Genomic DNA, 15,470 nt, shown 5'->3' on the forward strand with positions numbered 1-15,470 from the left:
GGAGTTTGCCTTAAGCTGCCCAGGCATAACGTATGGTTAGATTTCAAATGGCTTCACCAACAAGATGTTGTTAGTGTGTAGGAGATGCAGATGACCTGCCTTCAGGGTCCTAGCAGTTCCTTATGGCATCACCTGATTCAGCTGCCAGTGTGTTAGGTGTGTGCAGATATGAGGACCATAAGGACCGCCCTCCACCCGCAGCGCTCTCTCCCTCTCCCCTCTTCCTCCCTCTCTCCCCGCTCTCTGTCCTGGGTGCCCCTTTCTCTTCCGCCTTGCCCCCTCTCTCTCTGCCTTCATGGCCCACCCCTCTCTCTTCCCTCTCTTTCCCCTCAATAAATCTCCTTTATACCAGACCTGTTGCAAGGCGTAATTCCTCAGCGGACACACCTTGGCATCGGTTGCCATGGTGCTCCCTGTCACTGCTGCATCATCATCATCATCACATTTATCACTTTCATATACCACACATATCACATTGCCCTTTTGAGAATAAAGGGAAGAATAAAAGAACCCTACAGCATATCTTCAGAGGCTACGCAAGTTATCAAATTATCATTCTCATTAACATAGTCCTACCAGAAATAAATCCCAAGAATTTTATAGAACTGACTCCCTTGGTTGCTTCATCACCAGACCCTTTCCCCAAACAACATAGTCAACAATATTTTAGTGCTAGTAAGTGATGAAACAAGTTGTTATGCAACAGAACACTATCTGGAGTATATACAAATTAGACATGATTATTGTGGTTTAAAAAACATGCCTTTAATCTCAGCACTCGAGAGGCAGAGGCAGGCAGATCCCTGTGAGTTTGAGGCCAGCCTGGTCTACAAAGTGAATCCAGGACAGCCAAGGCTAACACAGAGAAATCCTGTCTCAAAAAACCAAACAAAAACAAAAACAAAAACAAAAACAAATAAACCGCAATTATTTCTATAGTGTACAAGCATATCAGTTCTATACTATTTTAGACTGATAGCTCAGTGGAAAGCTATAAATGTATATAATCATGCATGTGATATATAACTTTCAACTCTATTTCACATCTAAATTTAAAGTCATTTCACCCAAATCTGGAAGTTCAGATTTTCCTCTCTGTAAATTATTTACAATGAAAATGCTATTGCAGGACAGACAAACCCAAGTGAAACTTCCGTAAAGGCACCACACCTCATTGACTCCCTCTTTTTCATGATATAGCTTCCTTCACCCTCCCGTACTGGGAATGGAACACGGGGCCACTGAACCGTACACCAGCCTTCAGCTTTATTCAGCTCTCCCAACAAACAAAAAGAAGATGAAGTTTATATAATAACAGTCATTGAGAATAACATAATAGGAAGCCCACTTAATTTATCCCAACTGCCTGCATGTTGCTGAACAAGCACTGGATCGCTTACTCATTTTGTGGGTTTTCACTTGTAAGAAATATGATGATATAATCAATGAAGTAATTGTAAATTCATAGATGAACAATGCACAGTGAGATCTAGGTCACACAGATCTTACCAAAGCTTCCACCCTCTCCACACAGGAAGACATTTAAGTGTGTCACCCCAGATCTCGAGATCAAGCAGCCCAGCAGCACAAAGTTAAAACTTGTTTCTCAAAGGAGTTTGCCTAAATGCTATCAATTTCTGAATCGAATTTATTGACATTCGCTGGCCTACCTCAAATTCTTAGTGGCCATGCTTGAGCCCATTGTCTATAGTTTCCTATGGCATTAAGTCCAGGTTGCACAACAGAGCAGGAATACCCTACACACACTGCAGACAAGACAGAGCTGAGCATTACCACATGGTCACCCTACCCCCTGCTCCATGAAGGGGAGTCATGGTTTCAAGAAAGATTATTTTTCCAAGATGTCCAAATTGGACAGTTTTCCTCTACAAGTGAAGTGTATGTTAAGCTAAGTAAGATCCATGACTCCCTCCCATTCTCACCACACACCTTTACATCTTTGGAGCAGCAAGGGAGATTACAAAGTTATATTAGCATTAACAAACACTCCTTAGAAAGCCTAGAAAAATATACTTAAGGTCTGAAAAACAAGTGAAGCTCGTGTGTGCTCTCAGCACTCAGTGGTGGCCTGAGAGAGGGTTAAGCACCTTTCTTATAATTGCTACCTGTACTCATTGCGGACAAGAAAAGCAAGGATGCCAGTGAGTGACCGATGGCAATCCTTTCTAAAAGAATTGTTTTATTGCTTTCAGAGAATCATCGCCCTCGTTGAACATATTGCTCAAACATATGGGAATTTGGGGAATTGTTTAATGCCAAATGAACTGAAATCAGCTAATTAGAGGAACCCACACACTCCCTGTGAGTAGCAAGACCCCTCTCAGGCATAGTGGAAACAGAGCCAGCCCTCACAGCCATAGTATGCTGAGTACGGTGCCAGGGCTACACATTCAGCAGGCATTGGGTCCCACCATGAGGGTAAAGTCAGTAAATCAAAGTTTAGATGTAATCCTCCTTCTCTGAAAAGAGTGTCTGTGGATATTGGTGTCTCTCTGGTGATGGAATAAAACTTAATCTCTCCATTTTTCTTTCTATTGGTAACAATAATTTGGCCTTTTCTGTCAGTTTCTATTGTTGCTAATCAGGGAGATTTACCAATATTAATTAAAACCCCTTACACACCTGAGAAGGCATGCAATGGCTGTATAAGGTCACAGAGATGTCAGTCAAAGGGATGTCAGATGGACCACCCTAAGTCTCTGACTCACATCTCCTATGGCCTGTGACTAGACTGTATCTTTCTTTTCTGTCACCATCAAGAGATTTCTGGCCAACGTGCTGGCTCTTGTGACATCCCAAGGAAAGATGGGGGTAGAGAATATGATCTAAGTTGAGTCACTGATAATGATTCGGGACATATAAGGACAGGATTTTAATTGAGTGTGGACAAAGATGAAGCTTTATAAGAAAGGCGTGGGTGGCATTTGCATTTTCTCACATTATATAATATATGACAAAGCAGGATTCATGTTGCTGCTAGAAGAAAAGGCAGCACTGTTTTTTTCTTCTAAAATTGCTGCAAGCTAATAATAACTGAAACTATTAATGGCGATGACTTCAGAACCATAGTATGAACTAGTTCACCACATCACATCCCCCAGTGTGCTTCTCAGATTAAAAAGCCTTGTTGCCTAGGACCTTTATTACCTAAATCTTGCATTGTTTTCTATCAATATTTGCATATACTTATAGGGACATGCATATGTGTCTATCATTTATGTCTTTTGCATGTAAAGATAGTTTGAGATCTGGGTCTCATCTCTAAAAGAACTTTAATACCTGAGTAGCGAATTTATATATTAACTTGTCGTAAGTGTCAATCACTGCATTTAACAAAAATTTCATTGCCTTGGTGAAATACACACTGTTTGCATTTAAGGAACTCTGGCCACAAAGCTGTCGTTCCACTTTGTCCTTGCCTTCTGGCCTGCTCTCAACTCAGCCACGTGCCAGTTCACTCTGTCCTCAAGGAATTTGGGGCTATTTTTGCTGCTCTGCAGTGCTAGGCACTGCCTGAAAGACATGCCCTGCAGACATCCATTGGACTCCCTCTCCTTTTCAGGTCTTTGTGCAAATGACATCCACTAATGAGGTACTCCTTGCCCATGCCCTGGTAATTGGAACATTCTGTACCTACACCAAGAGCTGACCTTTGCTTTTCTTTTGCTCAGTGCTTTCTAATGGACCATCCTATTTTCTCATTTGTTCTTGTGGCACCTCTAAGCTCAGATGTCCTCTTCATGAGCCTAGAGATTTAAAGCAAAGGTCTGTTCATTATTGTATTCTTAGTGCCCAAACATATGGATGGTAAACACCCAAAATGTTGGAAAGAATACGAAAGCCAGCTCTTGAAGGAGCTTCAATTGCTGAAATCTGAAATAGTTTCAGACTCTAATTAAATGAAACTAGAAAGTATAACACACAAAGACACATAAGAATACACAGTAGCATGTTATCTCTGGGATGGGGGTGGCACCATGGTAGTGACCCTAGCTGAGACTCCCAGCAGCGGTGGCTATGGAGCCTGTAGCCAGGTAGGACTTTCATTGGAGAGAGGGTGTCACTAACACACATACAAAACCTTGGACCCAGCCAACTAACTAGTGGCCTAACTTGAGTTCCATGCCATGAGAGAGAGCCTACCACTGATGCTATTAATAATATTCAGCTATAGTTGCAGATAGGAAGCTAACATAACTGTCATCTGAGTGGCTTCGCCCAGCAGCTGATAAAAAAATGATGCAGAGACCCAGAGTTAAACTTTAGACAAAGTGCAGAAGAGGAGGAGGAAGGATTCAAAGAGCCAGAGAAGTCAAGACACCAAAAGAAAACCTGTAAAATAACTAACCTAGACCCATAGGGGCTCACAGAGAATGAACCATCAACCAGACAGCAGCCAAGGCATGAATCTAGCCCGCCCCCCAAGCACTATTTATCTAACAGATGGACAGAGGTCCTCACGTAGGGCCTCTGACCACTGGAGCAGGGTCCGTCTGTGACTCTGTTGGATTCCTTTCCCCATAGCTGGGTTGCCTTGTTTAGCCGCAATAAAAGAAGATGTGCCCAGGCCTACTTGATATGCCAAGTGGCTTGAAACCCATGGGAGGTCTCCCCTTCTCTGAGACCAAAAGGAGGGGGGAAAGGGTGACAGGCAGGGAGGGGGGGGATGGGGAGAAGAGGAGGTAGACAAAGTAAATGAATGAATGAATGAATGAATTCATAAAAGGATATACAGTAGCTACTGATACTACTTAGAATGACAAAAGCTATAAACCCACAAGGGAAAGGTGTGAGGAGTTATGAAACATAGTTTCAAAGTACTTGTCACAAGGCAACTATGGCTTCACAGGGGTGATTTGCCCCATCCAACTTGACACAAGTTGCCAACGTGATGTTGCCAGTAGTGGAAGAAATAGATAGAAGCACAGTGCAGAGAACTCAGCATCTCCTCCTGACCCCTCCCAGGTAGCACAACTTACATCTCATCACTGGGAAGCATGAGAGGAACCCAGTTTGCTAGAAAGTGCACAACATAGCCACTCTGCAGGCTTAGTCGTCATGGTCAGAAAATTCAAAGACCGAATGACTTCAGATTCAAGTTGACTGAAGATACATGGTGATGAAATACAATGAACCATCTTTGTTTTCCATTTTCCATGAAGAGCCTTATTCTGATAAAAGGTGAAACATATATGCTTTGTTCAGCAGGCAATAGTATTTTATCCGTGCTCAGTGTCTGCCTCTGATAAATGTGTTGTCAGAGAAGATAACGTCCAACTTCAGAATTAAATAAGCCCATGTGTGTGGGATCAGGGGGGATCTCGTTGACAAAGGTTTAAACCTTTTGTTCATGTGTACTCGTGCACATTTTACTCACTTGTATAAACACAGCAGGGGAGAACACAGCATAGGCAATACACGCTAGCCCTCACAAACCTCATCACAGTACGTAGAAATTCTGTTACCAGTCTCTAACTTTTCATTAAGTTAGAAAATGTACTCAAACTTTTAAAATGTTGAAATTGAATGAATGGATGAAAGTAGTAGACTCAGGGAGGTTTTTTTTGTTTTTTTTTTTTTAGACTTGTGTCCCATGGAATATGAGCTGGAGGGAGACAGAGGCACCACAGGTAGTGACGTTGGCCCTGTGGAGTACATAGAATTTCTCTCCCCTATCTGTGCACCACTGCCAACACTGCTGACCTTGGCAGGGCTGGGGTAGCTGCCTAGACATGGTGTTTGCTAGCTCAACAGTTGCTGATCTGATACTAAACTTATAAACGATAATTTTCTTCAAGCCCAGCTGTTTCAATTTCTGAGATGAGGAGTTCATTGCTGTTGTCTGCCTTGCTGTGCTTGGCCATCACCATCCCCGCTTTCCTCCTTGTGGCCTAGATCATAGATTAGTGGAGGCTTGCTCATCTTTATACACAGTATCATTCCAGCATCCAGACAGGAGAGTAATGATAGTTTGACTATGGTAGGCCCTTGATTGTTACATAATTAAATCATATTTTAATGGAATAGAAATAAAAGCTAGATAGATATCAGCTGCAGTGCTTAAACTAGACCCCTGAAAGCTAGGTTATTCTAGCCTACTAGAATGTTCAACTGAGGAGATGTACTGTTCTCACTACTTTTACAATTTTTTTCCTTTCCGTTTAATCCATCTGACCTAGGGTTCTAAAATTATGGTAAGGGAAGCCCCCCTCCACAAAGGTTTCAGTTTTGTTGTTATTGGTGGTGGTGTTTTTGTTTGTTTGGTTGGTTGTTTTGTTTTTGCTGCTGTTGTTGTCTTGCCTTGGCCACAGATTACATAGCACCCACGGGAGTGTAACATTCTAGAATCCGGGGGGTGACCTGGGATCTTCAGAGTTACCCTTTCTTACTAGCTTATGCAGGTTGCAAAAGTCAAACACCTGGAAAGAAATAATAGGCAGCGAGGAGCTGAGGAGAGGAGAGAGAAGGGCAAAATCGCTTACTCATTCCAGAGGATTTCTCACTTTTTAATCTTCAGGATGTTCTAAATCAGGAATCTGGCTCTGAATTTCTTCGGGGAGTGTAGTTAATTCTCTATCCCTGGATCCCTCCAGTAAAGAGTCTGTTCCGTGGCCCCTGGAAGAGGGACAGCAACTCCTGTTTCTCTTACACAGTGTCCCTGGCACTAACACTAGAAAATTGTGTCATCCTTAGGGAAATATTCAAAGAACCCTGCACTTGGCCATTTCAGATTCTTCTAATGGGAATTCTCTGTGCAGGTCTGTACCCCTTTTTTTTAATTGGCTTGTTTGGCTTGTTGCTGTGTAGTTTCTTGTTGTCTTTATATATTTAGCTTGGAGATTTTTTTTTTTCTAGAGTCCTAACATTGAGAATAAGGCTGTCTCAGTCGCTGCCTCTTTTGCCTGCTCATGGGACATTTTTCCTCCTACTGGGTTGCCTCACGCAGCTTTGATATAAGGATTTGGGCCTAGTCTCATTGCATCCTGCCATGCTGAGTTTGGTTGATATTAATGGGAGGCCTGTTCTTTTCTGAAGGGAAATGGAGGTGCAGTGGATTTGGAGAGAGATAGGGAAAGTTAGAGAAGAGGAAGGAGAAGAGTCTGGGATGAAGTGTATTAAAAAATGATAAATTACTTAAAAAAAATAAAAGAGGGACTTGGGCTTCTGACAAATACAGTGCAGGCTTCCAAAATGGAATTCGGATACTGGTCCAGTTCAATGTGGAGTGTTAAGGCCTTTGAGGCTGCTCCTGTAACAGAACATTCAATTGAAGCCGATTTCTCCTTACATCTCCAGTCTGTAGGCAGCATCTATTCATAAGCAAGGGTGTCAGGTTTGGAGGTTGATTAGCAGTGACTGGAAATAATGCCACAGCTCATCAAGCCATTGTATTCCATTAGTTGGGAAGCACAGACTGAGAACACTGGATTAAACAGCTTCCATGTACAATTTGCGCGAGAGACTAGAGTGCATCCCTACCACTCAAGGGTTTAAAGATTTGGGTCACCCACATGGTATTATCTGAAATAGGATCACGGGAAGGAGACGGCACAAAGGAGAATGTGGTGAGGATCTGAGCTCCCTGAACCGGAGCAGTGGCACAATTGAGAGAGATTAAACTGTTTGCATATGTTAAACGGCTTTAGTTTACACACACATTCATAGGGTGTTTACCAATTAATATACTAAAGGAAGCACAAATCATGTGCAAATCACCAGCTCCTAGATACAATTTAAGCCTCATCTTTCATTCAGTGTTGGGCTTTTTAGAAGTGAAATGATGCCTCGCTGTGAAAGAGTGAGGGGAGAGGGAAAGGAGCGGGGTCTATGCATCATGCTGCTGTGACAGTTTTTAATATCTAGTAAGTTGTTTATTCATTTACATTTTGAATGGGGAAACAGCTTTCTCTGGAGGAAATGTGAATCTTATTTCATTTTAGTCAGGGAAGACCTAGCGAGAAATCAGGCCCAGTGGCTTCACTGCTTAGATGCAGAGATGTTTCTGGGTAGAGGGATGAGACAAAGCCAGTGTCACATGGCAACTTCGAGGAGGAATTTAGAAGGGTATCTACTGCCTTAATAGTGCCGGTGTGTGTGTGTGTGTGTGTGTGTGTGTGTGTGTGTGTGTGTGTGTGTGTGTGTGTGTGTGTGATTGTGTGTGTATGAGTGTGTGTGTTTGGGGGAATTGTGTTGGCATTGAGCATGAGGGCAGTGGTAGGAGCGGGTTGCGGGACACAGTTTTCAAGCCTAAAATTTTATTTTAGGAAGCTCTAGTGATTAGAAGGCAGGGTTTTACGCATAGAAGGCAAGTGATGAACATCAGAATTAAACACTTCATCCCATAAGCTGGGGTTGTGTAAATTCTGGCACAAGAGTTGTTACACCAGAGGAAGCCTTGGGAAGACAGAATATTAGGATTTGGGAAGAGATCACATAGAGGTTTAAGTTTCTGTCCTATTATTGCTGAAGCACAAACAACTGGAAACAAGCTTTTCTTACAGGTCTGAAGAGCAGAGATCCCACTAAGCTGAAAGGATTTCTTGGCTGTTTCCAGCTGCAGGGTTCTGGTATGTCTTGAGGCAAGGTCCGTCCCTCCATCCTTCAACCTGCTAGCCAGCAGCATGACACTCTCAGACCTGCCTGACTTTGTCATTCCTGCCTTCCTAAGACCCTTCATTGTGCTCATCTGGCTCGTTTGCGGTATCTCTGCTTCTCAAGGCTTTTAACATTACTCATACCTGCAGAATCCCTTGGCCAAAGGGAAAAACATGCCCAGGTCCTGGGAAGCAGCACGGAGCATCTTCAGGGAGCCGGTCTGTTATTGTCCAACCCATTTGTATGTTGTAATCCCCTGTTCCCTGGCCGGCATTATTCTCAGATATGGCTTAACTGATCAAGGTGTTGTTTTTTTTCAGGGTTTCAATGGTGCAGCTACTGGAAGCTCCGCTCCATTATCCAGAGAAGTAACTTTGTGTCTGCATATAGCCTTCTGGAGACCTGGGAGGGTATGGTGGTTTAGCTTAAAGACTTTGCCCAGGGAGCTAGAAGGTGAATGGTTCATGTCTTCCAAGGGCTGTGTGAATCTTCTTAGCAGCACGGAGATAGCCTTACTGAGGGCGCTGTCTTCTTCTGGCATTTTTATTAGACTATAACTATGCGAAGTGGAGAAGATGACATATATTAAATACCTTAATAGGACAGGTTATTTCTACTTCCAGCATGGGCAATAAAAGAGATGGCCATACAAATAAAAATAATTATGGTATGTGGTGCCGGCTCACAATGTGCAATCAAAACCATGAACCAGTGACTTTCCCCTTATTGAGTTAAGGTGTACTTTCTCCTTTGCTCTATTAACAGCATTCAAAAACTATTGTTATCTTGTCAATGGCATCTTTAATTAAAGACTCCCCTAGACCACTCTAATCACTTCCCATTGTGAGACCACTTGGGCTTCAAATGCACTTTGATTAAAATGACGGCAATTTGTATTGAGGTGTACTTGTAGACTGAGGGGTGTGAGGCAGAAAAGAAAGCAGGACTTGGTTTGGGGAGAAAATCTTTTCTGGGGGAAAAAAACAAATCTTAAAAGGACAATAGGTATATGAAGTTTTTTTTTCTTTCTTTCTTTCTTTTCTTTTTTTTCTTTTTTTTCTGTATTTCATTTTGACATTATATTCCAACATGAATGACTTTGTGAAGAAATCATCTTGATTTTACTGGGGAAAGAGTATAATCTTCCACTAACATGTATTAACCTCTCTCAGCCATTAAGATACTATTTGATAAATTGCTCCTTTTATTACAACGTGCGGCAAGGTAGCCTGAATGACTGTGGCTCCCAAATGGCAGCAATTTACTCCCCTGGCACCGGCAGAGTCCTGCTCTGTTGTGTTACTTAGGAATCACCTTTCCTCAGCAGTTCCCTAGCCTCGTTGTGGAGTTAATTAATGGCAAATCTCTCAGAAGGGATAGGGACATGCCATCAATTTGATGCACCCACTAAAACTGTTCTGAAACCCACTTAAAGCAATACAGTGAATTCAAACCCTGGTCTAAGCCCTGAGCAAAGAGAAACAAGTTCTGCATTTTCATCCATCACTAGCAAGCAAAGAAAGCCTGGACGGGGATACAGCATGTTCAAGGTGACCTAAGACAGCTGTCCTGCTAGACTAGCGACTCATCTTCTAATCTAAGTGCCAGCCCACCAGGATTTCACTGTTTGGAATTATACAGTAGATGTTTAATGTATAAATGACAGAGAAGATAATTATCAGAAATGGTGACAAACTCAAAAGCATTGGAGGGGAGTTTGCTGTAGTTTTACAAGGGTCTTGAGAGTGAACCACTAACATCTTCACTGTAATTGTTTTAAGCCCACAAGTGTGGAGGCATCATGAAGACAACTAGAACCATCAGAGAGCATCTGTTGTTTATGTAATAAAAAACAATTAGGGCTGCAGGAGGTGGTTTAGTCAGTAAAATTCTTATGGTGCACGCATGAGGACTTGAGTCCAGATCTACAGGACCCAAGTTATAAACACTAGTATAATGGCATGAACTTGTAGTCTCAAAGCTAAGGAAGTAGAGACAGGAGGATGCCTGGAGCTTGCAGGTCAGACAGTCTTGCAGAACTAATGAGCTCTGGGTTCAGTGAGAGATTCTGTTTTAGGAAACAAGGCATGAGCAACTGAGAAAGACACTGGATACTGACACCTGGTCTCCACATGAGGAAAGACATATGTATGTGTACATACACACACATTCACAGGAACATGACTCTACACATGTACATAAACCAGGATGGGGTCTTCCTGGACTGCAGGCATGTAATTCCAGCTGCTATAGAAGATAAGGCAAGAATGTCAGTAGTCAAAGTATGCTTGGTCTATGGAGTAAGGTCAACGTCAATCTTGATAATGAGATGCTACTTCAAAATGAAAAATAAAAAGAGGGCTTTAAATGTAGATGAATTTTAATTCAGCAACATGGCTGCTCTGGCAAGGGATCGCATCCAAAGACTTTCTAGGTCTATGTGTTCTGTCTGGAATGTAGACACGCTCTGGATTACAGTATGATCTGGCTGGAATATAGACATACTCTTAGTACACGTCTTTAATACGAAACTATGTAGGCAAGGTTACTTTATAGAAGGAAGCAGCCATGTTTGAAAGTTAAGTTTAATTGAGGGGCAGACAAAGTGATGAATCAGAGAAGGATCTGACAGAATGAGTGAGAGATAGGACATGCCCAACCTTCACGAGAACAGGACAGGAAAGAGAGGCTACTTACCAGCAGAGGTGCAGGGGAAGATAGATAGAATTTTTTTACTGAGAGTTTTATCTGGGATAGTTTCATAGAGACTGGTTGCAAGGAGAACAAGCTAGACTTGGTGAAGACAGAAAGGGCCAGCAGACTAGAAGATATGGCCAGAATTTGTTTGAGGTCAGGCAGAGCAATTTAGTCAGAGGCCAAAAGAAACCAGTTTGAATCAGTCAGCTTGGAGAGGTGTTTGGGCCAGAACAACTGAATTGAACCAGCCAGCAAGATTCAGACAGACCCAGAAAGGCTTGGGAACAGCTCTCATCTCAGCTCCTCATCTAAGGAAATAGCAACATTTACATCATGCAGTTCAGCGGTAGAGTATTTCTCTAGCATGTTCGAGGCCCTAGCTTTGAACTCTGTTTGCACATAATGAGTAAGTGAATTAATGAGTAAGAAAATGGTATCTTATAGTTTTAACTGGACTTCTTCTATAGAAAGTTACTGTATTATTCAACTCTGAAAACAGTTAACAACATGTAGAGAAAAAGAATGGTTTGCTCAGGTTTATCGTGGCTCTTGATGAGGCTAAGTAGAACCCAAGCAGTCTGAATTTCTGTGCCCCCCTCAGTCTACCACGTCAATTAATTTCTGACGATTCTTTCCTTCTCGTGCAATGTCAATGCCTAAGTTAGCAATAAAATCTTGAAAATTATTGCATGTCATTAGTAAAATTCGATGAGCTTCGAGATGACAGGTAGATTCTTACCTAGAAAGGCAGGATATTTTACCTTCAATGGAGTAGGGAAACAGATTCTATACTCCACATCCTCACTTCATGCTTGTAAGTCAGAATACTGTCATATCCTGCGGCTTCAGGATGAACCAAAATTTTACTTTACTATGTCCTCCCATCCTTGCCCCCTACCATGGTTACATTGCTTGTTTATTTCTACTCTCTCTTTTATGTATTCTCTCTCTCTCTCTCTATCTCTCTATCTCTCTCTCTCCCCCACCCCCATCATTTTTTCCCTATAAGTTAGAGAGCTATGTTTATTCCCTGGAAATAAATCCAAAGTTGTTTCTAGAGCTACTGTTATCAGAAACTGTCAAGTGATCTTCAGTTGGCAAATCTTTCTGTGCTAATTAATCATCAGGTCCCAAGCCAGAGTATTGAGCAATATCTTCAAACCTTCCATATCCTTTAGTGCGCGCGCCTGTGCACGCGCGCGCACACACACACACACACACACACACACACACACACACACACACCCCTCCCTAGTCTCTCTTACCCCCTCTCCCCTGACCTCTATATACAGATTAGAGAATGGATTTAAATGTTCATGATTAGAAAGAACACATAACTGTAGAGTGGCTATAATTTATTGTCCAAATTGGTACTGTATAGAGGGAGAAAAAAGGACACCAACAATAACCCCACAAGGAGGTCACTTGTACGATGTAGGGCTGCACTTTGGGGTCAGTGGGCATGAGGCAGTACATAAAACTTCCAAAAATGACTCTTACCAGGTTTCCCAATCTAGAGCCTCATCAGTCCTTAAAATCAAATCACTTCCCCTCTCACTCCTTCAGGGAGTAGGCAACTCTACTGGGGAAATAATTCATATTTATGTCTCCTTCCTTATCCTTTCACTTTTAGGATTTTGTTCTGTTTGGCTTCGTTTTTATTTATTTACTTATTTATTTTAAGATTTACTTATTATGTACACAGTAATCTGCCTGCATGTAACACCTGCAGGCCAGAAAAGGGCATCAGATTTCATTGTAGATGGTTGTGAGCCATCAAGTGGTTGCTGGGAATTGAACTCAGGACCTTTAGAAGAGCAGGCAGTGCTCTTAACTTCTGAGTCATCTGAGTCATCTCTCCAGCCCCTGGTTTCACTTTTCAACTGCATGATAATAATGACTACCAATATACATAGACATAAACATGCGCACACAAACACACACACACACAAACACACACACAGACACATACACATGTGCACACGCGCAGCGTGTTTTGAGGGTCCACTTGGTTTGATTAAGAAACACCCAGGCAGTTAGAGAGGAACAACTATTGTAGGTGTGTCTGTCAGGGCATTTGCAGAGACAATTGGACAATTATTTTTGCCAACAGTTGTATGTAAGCACCAGCAGACCCCTGTGGCGCCTGTTGGTGGAAGCTCCTCCTGAGACACTGTCCCCTCACACTGCAGTAGCTTGGAAAATGCTGTGACCCACACCTCAGAGCTATGGTTCACCTCATGTCTTGGGAACATGGAGCCTGGAAATTATGCCCTTTCCCTTGGCTTTGCCACTGTCCTGGTTGCTGTTTTTTTTTTTTTTTTTTTTCCAAATTGACATAAACTATAATTATCTGGGAAGAGGAATCTCAATTAAGAAAATGTCTTCATTAAATTGCCTGTAGGCAAGTCTTGATTAATGATTGATGTGGGAGGGCCTGTCATACTAGAGACAGTGCTATTCCTGGGAAGGTGGTCTTGGATGGAACAAGGAAAGCAAGCTGAATAAGGCAAGGGGAGCAAGCCGGTAAGCAACACTCCCTCATTGTCTCTACTTCAGTCCCTGCCCCACCTTCCCTCTGTGATGGACAGTGACCTGAGAGTTGCAAGACAAAACATTTACTTCCCCAAGTTGCTTTCAGCAATGGTCTTGTCACAGCAACAGAGAGAAAACTAGGGCAACCACCATGCCCAGTATCCCCAAAGGTTTCTCCCCTCCCCCAATCCTGGGAGCATGGAACGGGCAGAGAAACCGGCAATGAGAACAGCTACCAGTGCCACTTCCCTATACATAACTCTAAATTTATAGCCAATTCTCATTTGGTCTTTGGAGAGGGCAAGAGAAAACATTCTTTGAGATTATGTTTCCCTAAATGTGATTTATTTATTTTTCTCCCTCTAGTTGCATTCTTGTATCAACAGAAAGGGAGGAGATGGGGGTGTGTGCATGGGAGGGGGGGGGCCCTGGGGTGCTCCAGGATGAGATGCTGTCTCCTGGCAGGGTGTACATGGAACTGGGAAATTGGCCTTGGTGCTGTGACTAGCAAATCCCTGAAATCTAAGATTGGGGTTATTTGACAATAACTTTCTAATCTCTGTAGGTTCCACAAATAACAAGGAAACAGACAAACAAACAAGGAACACACTAGGTTCCAAACTCTTCTGTGTGGTATAAGAAGACCTTTTCTCTTCCACTTCTGTATGTGCTATTAGTTCTCCTAGGTCCATAATACTGAACAAACCTGGCACTTCATAATTGTTGACTGAAGAGCTTTAACATCTCCAGTCACGGAAACTGTTCTACACATCCACAGTAGTTTGCCATGAGATGTCTCTGATTTATTTTACTCCCTAAAGAGAGAGGGATAGCTTCAGCTGAGAGTGAATTCACCACGACTGGATCAGCCTGGGAGCGCTTAGCCAGACTTCCTTCTCAGCATCAGCAGAATCAGCATCATCCTGATCGGGCCCCTGGTATCAGGGCCAATGAATGGCAAGTGATCTTAGCCTGACTCAAGAGGTTAAGGTCAGATGGGGACTACTGTACTTTGTAGTAATCTCAGATCAAGGCTTTCTTATCTTCTGAGAAAATGAGGCCACAGAATGAGGTATGGTTTAGCCTTGTACTAGGGTGGGAGGTTCTCTTCTATCGGAAGAGTTTCTAATATTTGTCTAACACATACATACAAGCATAGCATGTCACAAACCTCTATTTCTGTAAAAAGCCAGCTAACCTTTCATGTAATCTCACTGATAAAAGATTAATACATTCACGTTTTCTTCTCACCCTTCTAAACATAAGGTCATCCCAAAGAACGTTAAAGAAAAATTTCAGTACAGTCTCTGTAAAGCATCATCTAGGAGGAGGTATATGCATGTATTTATAAATGTGTGCATATGTACATATGCAAAAACATGTGTGTGTACACACGTGTGTATATGTGTGTGTGTGTGTGTGCATGTGTGTGTATGTATGTGTGTCTACTGTGAAATCAAGCCCATATAAAGCTGTTGACAGAATGATAGAAGCTCATCTTGGGAAAGGGGTGTCCATCTTTCTTTACTAGATTTCCAGAGTTCCCTGTGCCTTCTTAGCATTTGGTGTGATTTTACACACTGCTATTAAAATTAACACCCACTGCCTACGTATCTTTTTAA

General features: G+C 42.4%; 1 protein-coding gene across 6 annotated transcripts in view; it reads right to left on the reverse strand.

Annotated features, from left to right (window-relative positions):
• Positions 1–15,470, reverse strand: part of Unc5d (unc-5 netrin receptor D) — a 540,796-nt gene that overhangs the window by 43,033 nt on the left and 482,293 nt on the right. The window lies entirely within an intron of this gene.

This window comes from Acomys russatus, chromosome 27 (assembly GCF_903995435.1).
Source record: "Acomys russatus chromosome 27, mAcoRus1.1, whole genome shotgun sequence".
Taxonomy (NCBI): Eukaryota; Metazoa; Chordata; class Mammalia; order Rodentia; family Muridae; genus Acomys; species Acomys russatus.